This window comes from Cetorhinus maximus, chromosome 1 (genome assembly GCF_964194155.1).
Source record: "Cetorhinus maximus chromosome 1, sCetMax3.hap1.1, whole genome shotgun sequence".
NCBI lineage: Eukaryota > Metazoa > Chordata > Chondrichthyes > Lamniformes > Cetorhinidae > Cetorhinus > Cetorhinus maximus.
In genome coordinates, this window is record NC_135879.1 from 158,845,291 (window position 1) to 158,863,593 (window position 18,303).

Below are 18,303 nucleotides of genomic sequence, written 5' to 3' on the forward strand. Positions count from 1 at the left end.
GGGTACCTTCTGACTAACCCCTTGGCGCATATTTGACAACTAAGAGGCATTAACAACAACAATAACTTGCATTTATATATTGTCTTAATGTCCTCAAGGTGCTTCACTGGGGTGAAAGTCTCCAGTACATCTTAACTTAACTTCCATAAGATGCAGGGCACCTCAGCCCCAAGAGGCTCTTCTAGAGCCAACCATACTTATATCACACCTCAAAGCAGCACAAGATTTAGTTTAAGAATGCATAAGGCAGACACTGGTACCAAATGGAAGCAAAGCACATACAAAAGCTATTTGTTTCAAATAAAATGATAGTAGCATTAAAGTTGTTCTTGGCAAGGCTGTATGAGTTGATGGAGACACAGTTGGGTGTGCAGATTATAGAATCTTTGTGATAGAAAGGGAACGTAGAGAAGATTGTTCATCCTGTTTGTGGTAATGAATAGATTTCCTTTATCAAACTGGATGTGAATGTCTCTTGCAGCTTGACCTCAAACAGTTTGTCCTCAACAAAAACAAAAATTGCAGTAAAAACTCAGCAGGTCTGACAGCTTCTGTGGAGAGAAAGACAGAGTTAACGTTTCGAGTCTGTATGACTCTTCATCAGAACTGCCTCAGTTTGTCCTCAATTATTTATTAGGCTGCAGTCCCTCTTTCTGATTTAAACTTCCCTGCAGGGTAATTGCTCATGTGTGTAATAGATGTGTAATTTATACACAGTAGAAAAGATGGTGATTTAATGTTACCATATCAGTCCTGCCTCAAATGTATATTTACCAACTCTAAAATGGATGGTTCTTCCAACTTCTGCAGAAATACCATTGGAAAATTGAGTGTCAGTGAGAGAGGGCTAAAATGGGAGATTTTGGTGTGGTCTCAAACTTTGCTTTAAATTGCTGGATGTCTCTCACCATCAAGATAATGTTTCTGCTCTGGCCTACACTGGGTTTACTGTAAGGTCCAACTTCTGTCTCTGAACTGCTGCTCTTTTTTGTGATATTTAAAGTAACTTTGATCAGTTGAACAGTCCTTCCTTCATCACTGCTGTGATTGAGAATATTTAATCTCCTCCTTAGCCGATGTTTGACAGGTTATACTGGTTTTCCAGTTTCAGTCTTTTCCATGCCAGAAACTTACTGGCCTGGGCTGAAGAACAAACTCCTGCTACTTCTGGATTTTATGCTGTCCTTCAGCTTCACCATCATCTTTCTGATCCTGCAACTGACCCTGTAAACCACTTGCATCCTAACTGGTGAAAATACCTCCACTCTGTGTTCACTGATACTGTAGCCTCATAGCGCTTTTGGACTTCACTCACTTCACCTGCCCCTACACTTAGATAACAGCTCCTGATGCTCCATGTTGATCCTACTCTATTTATGTCATTATTACCCCATCAGAAGACCTCTGACTTTCACTATGGACTCCTTTCTGTTATATCCTTTTATTTCCTACAACCTGTTTAGGATCAGGTTTTTGTGTATCCTAATTTATATGTGTTATAGAGTTAATCTTCAGACAACTTTTCTTCGTGGAAACATTTAACTTTATTTACAAGACAACAGCAGCAACTATACGTGTGCATTAAACTCCATAACTAAAGAAGAATTCTCCCCTGTAGAGGTTCCCAATGCTGTTAACACATTGATTTACACAGATTATGTGATTTTATAACACAGGATTATTCTTAAAGCTACAGTCCTACATTTCCCAAAACTATAATTACTACATTCCTCCCCCTTTAACTTTTCTGTATATTTTGTATTTACAAGGATATTTATCTCATGGCATTACAATATTTACACAATTATAAGTTCAGTCTTTCAGGCGGTTTGCTGATCCGTGTGGTGCGTTGCAGCTCCATGACTTCAGATTCTTTTGTAGGAAACACATTCTCTGGAACCACATTTACATCGGGTACCTCATTAGGCAGTTCAGTGTCTTCCTTCCACTCTGATGGAGATATCAGGCCTGTCTGTCCTTGGTTGAGAATCTTCAACAGGAACCTCTGTTTCAGTAATGGTTACAGGTGGGACATCATTTCGTTGGGGTATCTCTCTTTTTCTTAAATGATCCACCTATTTACGGGTGATCCAGCCCTCTACTTCCACATGGTATGACAATGGTCCGGTCACTGAACTCACTTTACCAGGTAACCACTTCGGTCCTCCACTGAATTTCTTTACATATATTCCTTCTGCAACAGTAAATTGTCATTTACAGCTATGCAAATGATGAGTCACTTGTTGGTTCCCTTGGCTTTCCTCCACTTTCCCCTCCAAATTGGGAAATATCAGGCTGTCTTGTTTGAAGGCAGTGCCTCATCAGTAATTCTTCAGGTGTTGCTCCTGTCATATTGTGGGGGTTTGATCTGTAGTGAAATAGAAAATGAGCAAGTTTGGTCTCCAGCGAATCGCCTGTTAACTTTTTCATTCCCATCTTAAAAGTTTGCTTGCTCTTTCCGCCAGTCCATTTCATGACGGATGGAACGGTGCAGTCTTCACATAGTTGATACCGTTGAGGCTGATAAATCATTGGAACTCAGTGTTCGTAAATGTAGTGCCATTATTTAAGGCGATTACCTCTGGCAATCCGTGGATGGCGAAGCTCTGGCATAGCCTTTCTGTAGTAGTGCCTGACATTGGTGATTTTACCTCATAAACATCTAACCACTTGAAGTGAGCATCTATAATCAGTAGAAACATGGTTCCAAGACAAGGGCCGATGCAGTCAATGTGCAACCTCACCCAGGGTCTACCAGGCCACTCCCATGGGTCTAATGGGGCTGCCACCGGCTACTTTTGTAGTTGCTGACAATGCACACAGTGTTTTAGTACATTTTCAATATCGCCATCTATCCCTGGCCACCAAAGATAACTTTGCGCTATGGTCTTCATTCGGGAGATCCTTGGATGGGCACTGCATAGCTCTACTAAAAGTAAAGCTTCCCTGTGGAGGAACTACTACCCGTGCACCCCATAATAGAATACCATCTTGACTGCTCATCTCGTGTCTTCGGTTGAAAAACGGCTTTAATTCATCAGAGACTGGTTCCAGGGACCAACCATGTAACACTTGGTCTCTCACTTGAAACAGGACTGGATCACAATTAGTCCAGTTTCTTATCTGCCTAGAACAGACTGGCTAGGAATCTAGAAAATTCATCACAATATGAGTTCCAGTGGAACAGGGACATGTTTGTCGTTCTCTTGCAAAGGAAGGCGACTCAGGGTATTGGCATTTGCTATCTGAATCCCTGGTCTATGAACAAAGGTGTATGCATATGCTGCCAAAATTAGAGCCCATCTTTGTATTTTTGCGGAGGCTATGGGCAGTCTAGCCTTTTCCTCACTAAACAGACCCAAAAGTGGTTTGTGGCCTAATACTATCGTGAAATGTTGCCCGTGCACATATTGGTGGAAATTTTTTACACCAAAAATAATTGACAGGCCTTCCTTTTCGATCTGAGAATATCCTTTCTCAGCTGTGCTACATGTCCTGAATACATAGCCTATTGGGCTCTCTGTGCTGTCGTCCATCCTGTGAGATAGTACCGCTCCCACTCCATAGGGGGACACATGTACCAATTCCTCCATCTGGTCATAACAATCATAACAAATTTGAAGAGTGTAAGAGCTGTTTTACTTTCATGAAGGCTTCTTTTTGAGGTGCCTTCCAAAATCAAACTGTTTTTTCCTTAGCAGTAAATGTAGAGGGGCCAGAACTGTGGATAAATTTGATAGAAATCACCCATAATAATTTATCATCCCTAAAAATGAATAAAGTTCAGAGGTGTTCTTGGGTGCCGGTCCTTCTCTTATTGCTTTACCCTTCTCTTCAACCGGGTGTAACCCTTGGGCATCTACCCAGTGGCCCAAATAAATGACTTCATTTGCTTGAAAAGTACATTTTTCCTTCTTCAGGCGCACTCCTGCTTCTAAAAATCATTTGAGAACTTCTTCTAGGTTAGCCAAGTATTCTTCTTCTGTGAATCCTATTATCAGCACATCATCCAGTTAGACCACAGCCTGAAGTAGTCCGTGCAGTAAGCTCTCCATTGTCCTCTGAAAAATGGCAGAGGCTGAGGAAACACCGAAGGGCAGGCATGTATATTGGTATAACCCTTTGTGGGTATTTATGGTGAAGAATTCCCGGAAGGAATCATCCAGCTCCAGTTGCTGATATGTGTGACTCATGTCAAGCTTTGTATACGTTGTCCCTCCTGCTAGTTTGGCACATAGGTCTTTAATCTTGAGAATAGGATACCTGTCCAGTTTGGCTGCTCTGTTGACCTTTAGTTTATAGTCCTCACAGATCTGGACGGTCTGGTCTGGTTTAAGGACAGGGACAATGGGTGCTGCCCACCCTGAGAACTGAACCGCTTTTATGACACCCAGTGTCTCTAGCTGGTTCAGCTCAGCGTCAACTTTCTTTCTCAGGGTGTATGGCACCAGTCTTGCTTTCAAGAAGTGAGGGGTTGCTTCTGAGTCCACGTAAATCTTGGCCTGTAGGCCTTGGATTTTTCTCAGTTCATCCTTGAAGACGATGTATTATGTTTTTAGTAGCTCTGGTAGGCCACCTGCTCTCAACTGGAAGATTTCAGACCAGTTTGATTTAATCTCCTTTAACCAATCACACCCTAGAAAGCTTGGCTCTTCACCTTCTACCACCATCACTGGTAGCTGTGCTGATTGGTGTCTATAACGAACAATTGCTCTGGTGATGCCTTTTACTTGGATTTCTTCGCCTGTGTACGTTTTCAACTTGGCAGATCTTTGTTCCAAATATAATTGTTGATCACCTTTATTTAAATATCTGAAGTGTGTTCTCCTATTACAATGGTAGAAGCACCCATGTAAACCATTTTTAATGGTTTACCGTTCACTTGCACTGTAACAAATATTGGCTCTGTCTTCCCAAAAGTCAGAATTGGTTGTTTCTGGCTCTTCTACACTATAGATTTCATTGGACTACATTTGTTGTTTGGAGGCCTGTTTGAATCTCTCTTTGCACTGTCTCATTATATGGCCACTTCCATGACAAAAATAACATTCTACTTTTTAAAATGACCAATCGCTAGAAGACTGATTGTTTCCACGTCAATGAAAATTATTTTTCAATTTAGTTGCTAAGCTGTTTCCTCTCATTTTTCGGTTAGCAGGGGCTGTTTCCCGCTTCACGGCTTTTCGCGCCACTTTCAGCTGACTATTCTCGCCAAGCTCGGAGAATGGCGCCATTTTATGCCCCTTGAATTGCTTGTGAATCCCTTACAGCACTTTCCATCACCAGCACTAATTCTAACGCTTCTTAAAATCAAGGTTCACTTTAGCCAGCAATCTTCACTGAATACTGTCTTCCTGCATGCCACATACTAAACCATCTCTAAGCATGTCATTCAGGGTTTCACCGAAATCACAATATTCCATTAGTTGTTTTAATTTTGCCACGTAGGTAACAATTGTCTCCCCGAGAGCTCTATTCTGTGAACCTGAACCTCTGCATTGTGATTGAGGGCTTGGGTTGAAAATGTCCCTTAAAGAGGTCTACTAATTCACTGAAAGCCTTCGAATCTGGGGCACTGGGGGCCGTCAAGCTTCAAATTAAACTGTAGGTCTTGCTCCCACAAATACTCAGGAGAATTGCTCTCCTCTTTTCCTCCCCCCGTGATTTAGTTTGCTTGAAAGAAGAATGCAAGATGTTCTAATTATTGAGACCAGTCATCTGTGGCTGGCTCAAAGGGATCAATTCCACAGGGATCAAACTGTGGCATTTTGGATGAGTATATCTTCTTTTATTGTTAACGAACTTAGATACTTATAATTGCTGGGCGAGATACAGCACCTAATCTGATTTATCCTCGTTGCCAGTTTGTTGTAGAGTTGATCTTCAGACAATTTTTCTTAATGAAAACAATTAACTTTATTTGCAAGACAACAGCAGCAACTACACGTGGCCATCAAACTCCATAACTAAAGAAGAATTCTCCTGTAGAGGGTCCCCACACTGCTAACACATTGGTTTACACAGATCTTGTGACCTTACAGCACAGGATTATTCTTAATTTCCCAAAACTATAATTACTACATCATGTAACCAGACCAAGTAACTTGTGCTTTCCATGTCCATTTGTGTGTGCATTTTGGCTACCACACTGGACCTGAGTCCATCTATCTACTTTTCTTTACTCCTCTTGACCCCTCTCTTCTATTGTCATACTGCCCTTCACATCTCCCCTCTCTGGTATTCTGCTTTCCCAATTCCCTACCCCAACCCTTCAGTACTCCTTGACCTTCATGCTCTCTAGCCATTGCTCCAGGTTTGACTCCGTTTTAGAGAAGTCTACAACTTCTCTCTGTGCCTCTCTCAGCATCCTCCAAAGGGCTTATCGAGGCATTCAGTGCTGACTGATTATGAGCTGCATCCCCTGTTGTTTCATCTCACTCTCTCTTAGACCTACCCACCCAGTGCACTCACTGGGGGCTAATCTTGCCAATCCCCTTCCTATTCAACTCACCCTCCCACTGCTGACTCTGCGGGCTCTGCCAATAAATCAGCTCTCACCACCCCTCTCCGTATCTCCCTCCAGAATATCTATTCACTTGTGACGAGGCCCTTGCCATTAGTGAACTTACTGTGAATGATTGCATCTACATCATAGCCTTAATGGAAACCTGGCAGAGGAGTAATTACACCTTTCCCTTAATGAAGCCTCTCCGCCTGGCTACATCTTCCACCAGTTGTCTTGTCAACACCATCACAGTGATAGAGTGGTGCTTATCACCATATCACATCTTGGCCTGACTCTCTACTTCTCTGGCACTTTCTCCTCCTTTGAGCATCTCACCTTGTTCCACCCCTCCCACCTCTCATTTCAAATCATCATTCTTTACCACCCTTCCAAACAGTATAGAAATTTTCTTACCAAGATATCTTCACTGCTTTCCTCCCTCAGCTGCTGTATTGAATGGCTTCTCATCCTTGGTGTTGTTGGCCTCAATCTCAACTCATTACGTCTTCTCGCCTGAGTTCACTGTCCTGTTATCCTCCCTAAGTCTCTCCCTCCATGTAAACTCCCCAATCCATATTCATGGCCACCCCCTTGACCTTGCCATCTCATGTGGACTTGCTAGTCCCATCGTTTCAATAACAGATAAACCCATTTCCGATCATTTCCAGGTATCACTCACCACCTACATGCCCTTCCACATCCCAGCCGTACTTCCTTCTGTATTTTCCCAAGGAAAAAAAATCTCCCAATTCACAATTGCACTTTCAAAATCCCAACTGTCTAGCCTTTAGCCCTCTGTTCACCACAAAACTCCTTCAGCTCCTGATTTGCACAACCTCACCTCCACTTTTGATGTGCTCATCACCAACAAAACCATTACTTTTTCACACTGTCCATTCCCTTGGTACAGCCCTTATTGCTTAAGGGACACACACTTGGGAAGATATACAGGGGTGTAGCCATCCACCGCCAGAACTGGCTGGTCCTCAGAAAGCACTATCAGGTCCTGTTCTCATCTGCTGAAAATACTCGCTAGTCTGGGATCATTCTGGAATGCAAAGAAGATTTTGGGTAGCTTTTCTCTACTGCAAACTACCTTCATAAACCCCTCTCCCCTGTCTCCTTCACCCTCCCCTCACCTCTAACGATAAGTGCAAGGAGCTCTTGGATTTCTTTGTCACAAAAATTGAGAGCAATCAGCTGCCTCTGCCATGTTCCTCTCTCCACTAGATCCACCTAGCAAGAATTCCTCAAAAGTTCCCCCTGCCCTAGCCCTGAACCTGCATCTTTCTCCAGTTTCTCTCCCATCTCCTGTCATGACTTCTCCAAGCTCATCTTGTCCCTATCTCAGCTCATCTGCTGCTGAAACCCTTATTCATGCCGTTGTTATCTCTAGACTTAGGTTTTCCAATGTACTGCTGGCTAATACCCCATATTCTCCAGACCCCATGAAGTCTCATGGCATCAGGTCAAATATGGCAAAGAAACCTCCTGCTGATTACCATTCACCACCCTCCCTCGGCTGATAAATCAGTGCTCCTACATGTTGAACATCATTTGCAGGAAGCACTCAGGGTGGCAAGGTGCGCAGAATGTACTCTGGGTGGGTCACTTCAATGTCCATCACCAAGAGTGGCTCGGTAGCACCACAACTGACCGAGTTGGTTGAGTCCCAAAGGACATAGCTGCTAGACTGGGTCTGCGGCAGGTGGTGAGGGAACCAACAAGAGAGAAAAACATACTTGACCTCATCCTCATCGATCTGCCTTTCACAGATGCATCTGTCCATGACTTTATCTGTGAGAGTGACTGAATTCCTGTTTTCACACTGAGGATACCCTCCATCGAGTGGTGTGGCACTACCGCCGTGCTAAGCAGGATAGATTTCGAACAGATCTAACAGCTCAGAACTGGGCTTCCATGAGGTGCTGTGGGCCATCAGCAACACCAGAATTGTACTCGAACATAATCTGTACCCTCATGGTCCAGCATATCCCCCACTCTACCATTACCAGCAAGCCGAGGGATCAGCTCTGATTCAATGAAGAGTGCAGGAGGGCATGCCAGGAGTAGCACCAGGCATACCTAAAAATAGGTGCCAACCTGGTGAAACCACAACACAGCACTACTTGCATGCCAAACAGCATAAGTAGCAAGTGATAGACAGAGCTAAGCAATTCCACAACCAATGGATCATTTCTAAGCTCTGCAGTCCTGGTACATCTGGCCGTGAATGGTGGTGGACAATTAAACAACTGATTGGAGGTGGAGGCTCCACAAATACCCCCATCCTCAATGATGGAGGAGCTCAGCACATTAGTGCAAAAGATAAGGCTGAAGCATTTGCAACAATCTTCAGCCAGAAATGCCGAGTGAATGATCCATCTCGGCCTCCTCCGGAGGTCCCCAGCATCACAGATGCCAGTCTTCAACCAATTCGATTCACTCCATGTGACATCAAGAAACGGCTGAAGGAACTGGATATTGCAAAGGCTATGGGCCCTGACAATATTCCGGCAATAGTACTGAAGACCTGTGCTCCAAAGCTTGCCATTCCCCTAGCCAAGCTGTTCCAGTACAGCTACAACACTGGCACCTGCCCAGCAATGTGGAAAATTGCCCAGGTATGTCCTGTACACAAAAAGCAGGAGAAATCCAACCCAGCCAATTACTGCCCCATCTGTCTACTCTTGAATATTCAGTAAAGTGATGGAAGGCATCATCAACAGTGCTATCAAGTGGCACTTGCTTAGCAATAACTTGCTCACTGGTGCTTAGTTTGGGTATTGCCACAGCTCCTGATCTCATTACAGATTTGGTTCAAACATGGGCAAAAGAACTGAACTCCAGAGGTGAAGTGAGAGTGACTGCCTTTGTCATCAAGGGCCTATTTCACTGAGTGTGGCATCAAGGAGCCTGAGCAAAACTGGAGTCAATGGGAATCCGGGGGAAAACTCTGCACCGGTTTGTGTCATACCTAGCAAAAAGGAAGACGGTTGTGGTTGTGGGAGGTCAAGAGCAAGTGAGAGGCTAGGAATCATGCAATGAGTGACTCACCTCCTGACTCCCCAAAGTCTATCCACCATCTACAAAGCACAAGTCAGAAGTGTAATGGAATACTCCCCACTTGCCTGGATGAGTGCAGCTTCCACAACACTCAAGAAACTTGACACCAGCCTGGACAAAGCAGTCTGCTTGATTGGCACCACATCCATAAACGTTCACTCCCTCCACCACCGACGCACAATAGCAGCAGTGTGTATCATCTACAAGATGCACTGCAGGAATTCACCAAGGCTCCTTCGACAGCACCTGCCAAACCCATGACCATAATCATCTAGAAGGACAAGGCCAGCAGATAGATGGGAAAACCACCTCCTGGAAGTTCCCTTCCAAGCAACTCACCGTCCTGACTTGGAAATATATCACTGTTCCTTCATTGTCACTGGGTCAAAATCCTGGAACTCCCTTCCCAACAGCACTGTGAGTGTGCCTACACCACATGGACTGCAGCGGTTCAAGAAGGCAGCTCAACATCATCTTCTCAAGGGCAATTAGGGATGGGCAATAAATGCTGGCCCAGCCAGCGAAGCCCACATCCTATGAATGAATTAAAAAAAAACACCCACAGTGCTCTTAGGGAGGGAGTCCTGCTGCATTTGGACGTGGGCTGCTTCAGTATCTGAGAAGTCGCGAATGGTGCTGAACATTGTGCTGTCATCAGTGAACTTCCCCACTTCTGACCATATGATGGAAGGAAGGTCATTGATGAAGCAGCTGAAGATGGTTGGGCCTAGGACACTACCCTGAGGAACTCCTGCAGTGAATTCCTGGAGCTGAGATGACTGACCTCCAACAACCACAGCCACCTTCCTTTGTGCTAGGTATGATTCCAACCAGCGGAAAGTTTTCCCCCTGATTCCCATTGACCCCAGTTTTGCTAGGGCTCCTTGATGCCACATGGTCAAATGCTGACTTGATGTCAAGGGCAGTCGATCTTGCCTCACCTCAGGAGTTCAGCTCTCTTGTCCATGTTTGAACCAAGCCAGATCAGGAGCTGGGCGGCCCTGGCGGAATCCAAACTGGGCGTCAATGAGCACGTTATTGCTAAGCAAGTGTCACTTCACAGCACTGTTGATGACCCCTTCCATCATTTTACTGATGATGGAGAGTGGAAAGATGGGGTGGTAATTGGCTGGTTTGGATTGTCCTGCATTTTGCACACAGGACATACCTGGGAAATTGTCCATATAGCCGGGTAGATGCCAGTGTTGTAGCTGTACTGAAATAGATTGGCTTGGGGCGCAGCGAGTTCTGGAGCACAAGTCTTCAGTACTGTTGCCAGGATATTGTCTGGGCCCATAGCCTTTGCAGTATCCAGTGCCTTCAGTCATTTCTTGAAATCATGCGGAGTGAATCAAATTGGCTGAAGACTGGCATCCGTGATGCTGGGGACCTCTGGAGGAGGCCGAGATGGATCATCCATTCGGCACTTCTGGCTGAAGATTGTAGCAAATGGCTCTGCCTTATCTTTTGCACTGATGTGCTGGGCTCCCCCATCATTGAGGGTGAGGATATTTGTGGAGCTTCCTCCTCCAGTCGTTGTTTAATTGTTCACCACCATTTACCACTGGATGTGGCAGGACTGCAGAGCTTAGATCTGATCTGTTGGTTATGGGATCGCTTAGCTCTGTCTATCGCTTGCTATTTATACTGTTTGGCATGCAAGCTGTCCTGTGTTACAGCTTCACCAAATGACACCTCACTTATTGGTATTCCTAGTGATGATCCTGGCATGCCCTCCTGCATTCTTCATTGAACCAGAGTTGATCCCCTGGCTTGATGGTAATGGTAGAGTGGGGATATGCCAGGTCATGAGATTACAGATTGTGTTTGAGTACAATTCTGCTGCTACTGATGGCCCACAGCGCCTCATGGATGCCCAGTCTTGACTTGCTAGACCTGTTCAAAATCTATCCCATTTAGCATGATGGTAGTGCCACACAACACAATGGAGGGTATCCGCAATGTGAAGGTTGGACTTCATCTCCACAATGACTGTGTCAGTGGTCACTCCTACTGATACTGTCATGGACAGATTCATCTGCGGCAGGCAGGTTGGTGAGGATGAGATCAAGTACGTTTTTCCCTCACCAACTGCCACAGTCCCAGTCTAGCAGCTATGTAATTTAGGACTCGGCCAGCTCAGTCAGCAATGGTGCTACCAAGCCAATCTTGATGATGGACATTGAAGCCCCCACCCAGAGAACATTTGGTGCCTTTGCCACCCTCGGTGCTTCTTCCAAGTGGTGTTCAACGTGGAGGAGCATTGATTCATCAGCTGAGGGAGGGTGGTGTGTGGTAATCAGAAGGAGGTTTCGTTGCCCATGTTTAACCTAATGCACGAGACATCATGGGGTCCGGAGTCAATGTTGAGGACTCGTAGGGCAACTCCCTCCCGACTGTATACCACTGTGCCATCACCTCTGCTGGGCCTGCCCTGCCAGTGGGACAGGACATACCCAGGGATGATGATGGTGATGTCTGGGGCATTATCTGTAAGGTATGATTCCGTGAGGATGACTCTGTCAGGCTGTTGCTTGACTAGTCTGTGAGACAGCTCTCCCAATTTTGGCACTAGTCCCCAGATGTTAGTAATAAGGACTTTGCAGGATCAACAGGGCTGTGATTGCCGTTGTCTTTTCTGGCGCCTAGGTCGATGCCAGGTGGTCCGTCCAGCTTCATTCCTTTTTTGTGACTTTGAAGCGGTTTGTTACAACTGAGTGGCTTGCTAGGCCATTTCAACAGTCAACCACATTGCTGTGGGCCTAGAGTCATGTGTAGGCCAGACCAGGTAAGGACGACAGATTTCCTTCCCTAAAGGACATTAGTGAACCAGATGGGTTTTTACAACAATCTATCGATAATGGCTTCGTGGTCATCATCAGACTTTTTATTCCAGATTTTTATTGAATTTAAATTCTACCATCTCCCTTGGCAGTCCAAAGAGCATTACCCTGGGTCTCTGGATTACTAGACTAGCAACAATACCACTAAGCCATCACCTTCCCCTAACCTACGCCATATGGACTGTTGCGATTCAAGAAGGCAGCTCATCACCACCTTCACAAGGGCAATTAGGGATGGGCAATAAATGCTGGCCTAGCTAGCGAGGCCCATATCCCATGAATGAATAAAAAAAAGCATACTACCCTCTGTAAACTTGAAGTCACCCAAAACTCTGCTGCAGGTGTTTTAACTCACACCAAATCCCATTCGTATATCAACACTGTGCTTGGCTCCTGGTAAAGCAATGCTTTCATTTTAAGATTCTTGTTTCAAAACAGTCCACGGTTTCCTGCCTCCTTATCTCTATAATCTCATCCAGCCTGATAACCCTCCAAAATATCTGAGCTAATCTAATTCCGGCCTCTTGAGGATCCCTGATATTAATTGCACCACCTTTGATGGCAGTTGCCTAGGCTCTACGCTCTGGAATTCCCTCCCCACACCTCTCTACCGATCTACCTCACATTCTTCCTTTAAGGTACTTCCCTCCCTACAGCTCTGCCTTGGTTTCCTCCTTAAAACCTACTTATTAAAACTTATTAAAACCTACTTCTTTACCAAAGCTTTTGGGCATCTAACCAAATATCTCCCTAAGTGGCTCAGTGTCATATTTTGTTTTGCAATGCTCCTGTGGAGAGCCTTGGGAAGTTTGATCACATTAGAAGTGTTATATAAATGCAAGTTGTTGTTGTTGAAGGATCTCTGCTCCATTTGCCATCTATGTCAGCCCAACTGACAGCGCAAAATTGGGTGAAACACGGCAGGAAATCTAAACCTAGATGTTGGCATCTATTCAACCATGGAGAGCATCACCATCAAGCCCAGTTTTATCCTTCAATCCATCTCTAGACATGCACATTTTTCAGCAGTTACCATTTGATAATGATCAGTAGTGAGAATTCTAGCTGATTTCCTCCTCCCTGGCTTACTGCTTCCAAGACCACTTCCTGAGACCAGCCAAACTTGCATTTAACCACTTGAGCTGCTGGCGGGGGGGTGGGGGGGGGGGGCAAAAAAAAATCAAGTGTCATTTTTGTTTGAAATTAAGTTGTCATTAGACCCTGCTGAAGTTATAGAGGGCAAAATTATAAAATGCACATATCTCCAAGAACAGAGAAATGACCGTCCAATGTATGCTCCTCATTTTGTGTTGCAAACTCCCTGTCTTTTATCCTTGTCGAATTAGCCAAGCGTTTATTTTAAAGAGAATACCTTGTTACTCCAGTTGTTGAAAGCTGCCAAAGTGTCCATAAGATTAATGAAGACCAGAACAATAATTTATTTTCTGGAATTTGGAAAGTAAAAAAACTCTGAAAGAATGTGTTTGTTAATTAAACCACCTTCTGAAGGGCAATTAGGGATGGGCAATCAATGCTCGCCTAGCCAGCGACGCCCACATGAAGGAATAAAAAAAAAGGAAGGGAAGGAAAAAATGATAAAAGCAGGAGTCATACGGACGCGAAACGTTAACTCTGTCTTTCCCTCCACAGATGCTGTCAGACCTGCTGAGTTTTTCCAGCAATTTTTGTTTTTGTTAAGGAAAAAATGATAACTGCTTTGGCTACATCAGCATTATATTGTAGAAAATCGAATAATAAATCACTGCGGTAGCAAATAATGTGTTTTTGAAAAATATTAATTTTGTAAAACTCATCGGTGTTTTATAACAGGTTTAAAAGGCAAATCAAACAAGACACCTTTCCCGGTACGACACGGTGCACAGCCGTTTATATTTCTGCACAACAATTACAATGCCGTGAATACTGCAAACTGCTCGGCCATTTCTTACTTCTGCTGCTGTAAGCATTAAAAATACAGTAAAATGTTTAATGGCATTCTGTGCTTGCCTGCCCGAGTGATATTTCTTTGCATTACTTCTCTCACCTTTGTCTTCGTTCCCGGAAGCCACACGGTGGCGTTGTCTGAATAAACAGAGGAAGTAATGAAAGTCACCAACTGTCTATATATTGGACCAGCATGTGCTCCTCTAACGTTGAGGGTTTTGCCTCGCAGTTCACAGCAAATCGTTTATTAAGTATGTGAGTGGCACAGAAGCAGTTCGACATACTTTAGGCCAAGCTTTCAAAATAAACTTTTAAGACAATCATTCATACCTGACCCTTAAATAAGTCAAGAAGTTAGTTATTTAAAACGCCTTTTCAGTGAATGTATTTAGCGAATGTGTGTTGCAATTTCAGTTACTTCGTTTCTATTGTATTCCTATTTCAGGCCAATAACATCGATTAAAATTAATATGCGAATAAAGAAAACATGAAGGGAATATTTTATTTACTGGGCCGAGGCTCAATGTTTTTACACACATGTATACCAACAATGATGCATGCCCATTGGACTTTTTTGAAAAGATTCTTCTCCATAATTGCTTTTCATGACATTAAAGAATCAGTTCCGGAATCATAGTTCAGGACGAATATTTTATTACAAACAATCGCTTCACTAATTCGGCATAACATATGGAGCGTGTTTATTTGAAATTGTCAATAGCCACCACAGGATGTACTTATACCTTCTAGATCTGTTTGGCGTGGAGCCAAGTAACCAGAAGGTCACGTTGAGGACTAGCGGCTGTGGCGACAGATGCGTTTCCCTTTCACCCCTAAGAAAGCTCGTCTGTATGAGCTCTCTGGCGACCTTCAAAACATTGAGAGCTCTAGCTAAAGGCTCCTCAGACCTCGAAACGGCTTACACCTACTACCTCCGGCGTGGGCTGGAGCAGTCTAATTGAAATAAAACCTGATTCAGGATGCAAAGTAATCGAGACATAAGACTGGAACTTTCGTACCTTGTCTGTTTTCAGACAGTGCGTGGCCAATAAGTTTTTAAAAGAAGCTTCAAGGCTTCTTTGTCAAAAGATTCTTTCCCAACACAGGCAATCGTAATAGTTTGTAAAAATAACTGAAAGACAAACCAGATGTAGGTGTGCTGTGTCGAAGTTCAGGAAATCGATAAGATTAAGTTGCTATCACAATTGTTTCGCTAACCACATGAAACAAACCAAAGCAGGTCAAGCGGCAGTATTGTTTAGAACACAAGTTTAGTTTTATGAATAGTCCTGCTTTTGTTTATTTAAATGAAACCGAAAGTACAAAACGACCCCAACATTCACTGGTTTCACAGTTGTCCCCGCTCATCTCACGCCAATAGTTGTCCCATCGTTGACATTGTGATCGTGATGGCAGACCTGAGGATATAAACGCTAATGCTCATGCTCCGATTCTCCGCCGACTTTAACGATTATGTCTATTTAGAGGTACAGAATCCTGTGTATTAACTGGAACCAATCCAATTAAAAACAAATGCTCGAGTTGTTACTGAGCGAAACTCTCAGAAACTTATGGACGTTTGCAAAGCAATAGTCCAAACCGGTAGCTTTGCTCTTTTATGTTTATCTAGCGCTCTCTGATTTAAATCTTATGGTGATGCTGAAAAGAACAGGCTTTTGATAGTTTACAAGTTATTTTAATTTTACAATATTATCTCAAATATGATTATCTTATGGGACCTACAGGCTGTAATTGCCTAATGTCATTTTAACCTTCAATTGTAAACCAAAAGTGCACCACAGTTCGATTGAACTTTCTGCCAAGTTCTGTGAGACTTTTCATTTACTCAATGTTCTTTGATATTACAGTCGGTTAGGACGGGTAGTGCAGACCCGTCTTACACTCACCCCATGTTGCACATTATTTATCTGGCCAGCTTTTTTGTTGGTAACACACAAGGTCTTGGAACTCAAAAATAGTTGCAATGCGGCTTACCCGTTAACGTATCCTGTGCGACCATGCTTACATAAACCGTGGGCTTGGCCAGTGATAGGCGTCCTGGGAAAAAATCTGCAAATCTCTTCATGTTGGGTTTTAATTTTAAAGCGTCGAAGATCTAAGTGCCAGTTAACTCCCTTTTAATTTTTGAGCTGCTTCCTTCTAGATTGGGTTTAAATGGTTAAATGGTTAAACCCCTTCCCCATTAATAATTGTAGAGGTTAATTTCCACAGTACAACTGATGATCTACTAAATGATTCACACAAGTGCAGGAATGAGTTTCCCTTGGAAATGCTGGAGTTTAGTTCAAAGTTTATGCTGGAGCTGCCACTGGAATGCAGTTAAATCGACTTTCAATCCATTCTAATTTCTATCATATTTACGAAGAGCTTTAGAACTAATGCTGCTTCTGCTGCTGTGACTGCGTTAAGCTTTTTACAAAGGTTTTAAACAGCAATTAATTGTCCCCGTGGATTTAATATTGAAGATAACACAATTTTAAGTGAAAAGTCTTGCAAGAAGGAAACGATACCACGTGTAATCTCATCAAGATACAAATGCAGTCTGAAAGTAAATACCCCTATGATAACATTAAAATAAAATGGCTTGTGCGTTTCCAAGTTATGAATTGTTTCCTTTGGAATCTAACTAAAGTACAAACATAAATACAGAGTTAAATTCACTGTTGCTACTAAAGAGGTGTGCAAGCTGGGCAGTTGCTCCTTTCTCACTTTTAAGTGAGTATGGAATCCTTTTTGGAAGTTTATTCAATGCTGGACTCTCCTATGCCAGTTTCACCCTGACTGGACCCCTTCACTGCCCCCTCCCCTTCACGTGATCGAGAAGACATGCGCACAACCCGGTCTTGAAAAAAAAGCACATCTGCATTTTTCACTGACGTAAGTACGCTCTCCAGCTCACATCGCCAGATTGCAAGTCTAAACTTGGCTGAAGGCCGGTAGTCAGATCGGGGCTGTTTCATATACTTTGTTGTATTGCCTGCCTTACTTTTCCAACTGTCCTATAGAGCTTTGTACGAGCCCAGCTGCCCTGGAGAGAGGAGTCAGTTGGGGGGGGGGGGGGGAAGAAATCTATGTTGCTTGGTGGTGGCTGATGGCATCCCAGTTTCTGCCAAGTCAGTAACTTCAGTAAGCTCCCCCCCCCCCCCCTCCCACCTCCCCCCCACCCCCCTCCAAACTGCAGGATTCTGTTCTGGATGAAAATAACTTGTGGTTTCGAGAGAGTAGAATTGATTGGTACGGATCGCCAGTGTGCACGGTCTATTGTTTGAAAGCTGCACTTAAACCCGTCCCAGAATGAAGATGAAAACGGTAAAGGCTACTAGTAACATTTTCCCGACCCTTTTGTTTATTTTAAAGTGTCGGTTTACTGCTAAAGCTCACTGCAAGTTGTATTGTGACTGAGTGAGACTGGACACTGAGGCAGTTTCAGTGAATTCATTCTGTTTTTATTGCTGCAAATGGACTGCACTGAAGGAATCGTTTGGGTTTTTTTTTTGAGATTAGATGTTTGAAACCCTAATTCAGCAGAACCTCCCCTCGTGCATTCTAAAGTAAGGTAGTTCCATTTCTTGTATGATTTTAAGATAGTAACAAAAGCTGTGCAGAATAGTGTTCTTTGATTTAATCTGCACCTCGTGTGATTTGTGAGGGGATTTTTAAGGATGTGTCGATCCAGTTAATCGAATGTTGTGTGTGATTGTATAGGAAGCAATGTATATATATAAATCTTTTTAAAAATCGAAGCAAGGCATAAAAGTGTGCAAGAAGGCACAGGCTTTCCAATTCTTTCATTGTTGTAGAGACGCTTGTTTTTATTTGAGCTGCCGGTGTAATGTATTTGGGCCAAATGCCAACTGTCTGGGTCACACGCGTTTTATCCAAATAGATTTAGTGCTGCTGTCTGGGAATGGGCTGCCGAATGTT

General features: G+C 43.7%; 1 protein-coding gene and 1 long non-coding RNA gene across 3 annotated transcripts in view; one reads left to right on the top strand and one right to left on the bottom strand.

Annotated features, from left to right (window-relative positions):
- Window positions 1-507: 507 nt before the first annotated feature.
- Window positions 508-16,371, bottom strand: LOC144684752 (uncharacterized). Its single transcript, XR_013577564.1, has 3 exons — window positions 16,354-16,371; window positions 14,459-14,496; window positions 508-551 (listed from the first exon to the last, which is right to left on the bottom strand). It is a non-coding gene; the product is annotated as an uncharacterized LOC144684752 (long non-coding RNA).
- A 1,182-nt stretch (window positions 16,372-17,553) lies between these two features.
- The window catches only part of adamts6 (ADAM metallopeptidase with thrombospondin type 1 motif, 6), a 338,642-nt gene continuing 337,892 nt past the window's right edge, over window positions 17,554-18,303 (top strand). For both annotated transcript variants that reach the window (XM_078548849.1, XM_078548859.1), the window contains exon 1: window positions 17,554-17,688. The gene's annotated coding sequence lies outside the window, so the exon portion shown is untranslated. The remainder of the gene's footprint in view (window positions 17,689-18,303) is intronic.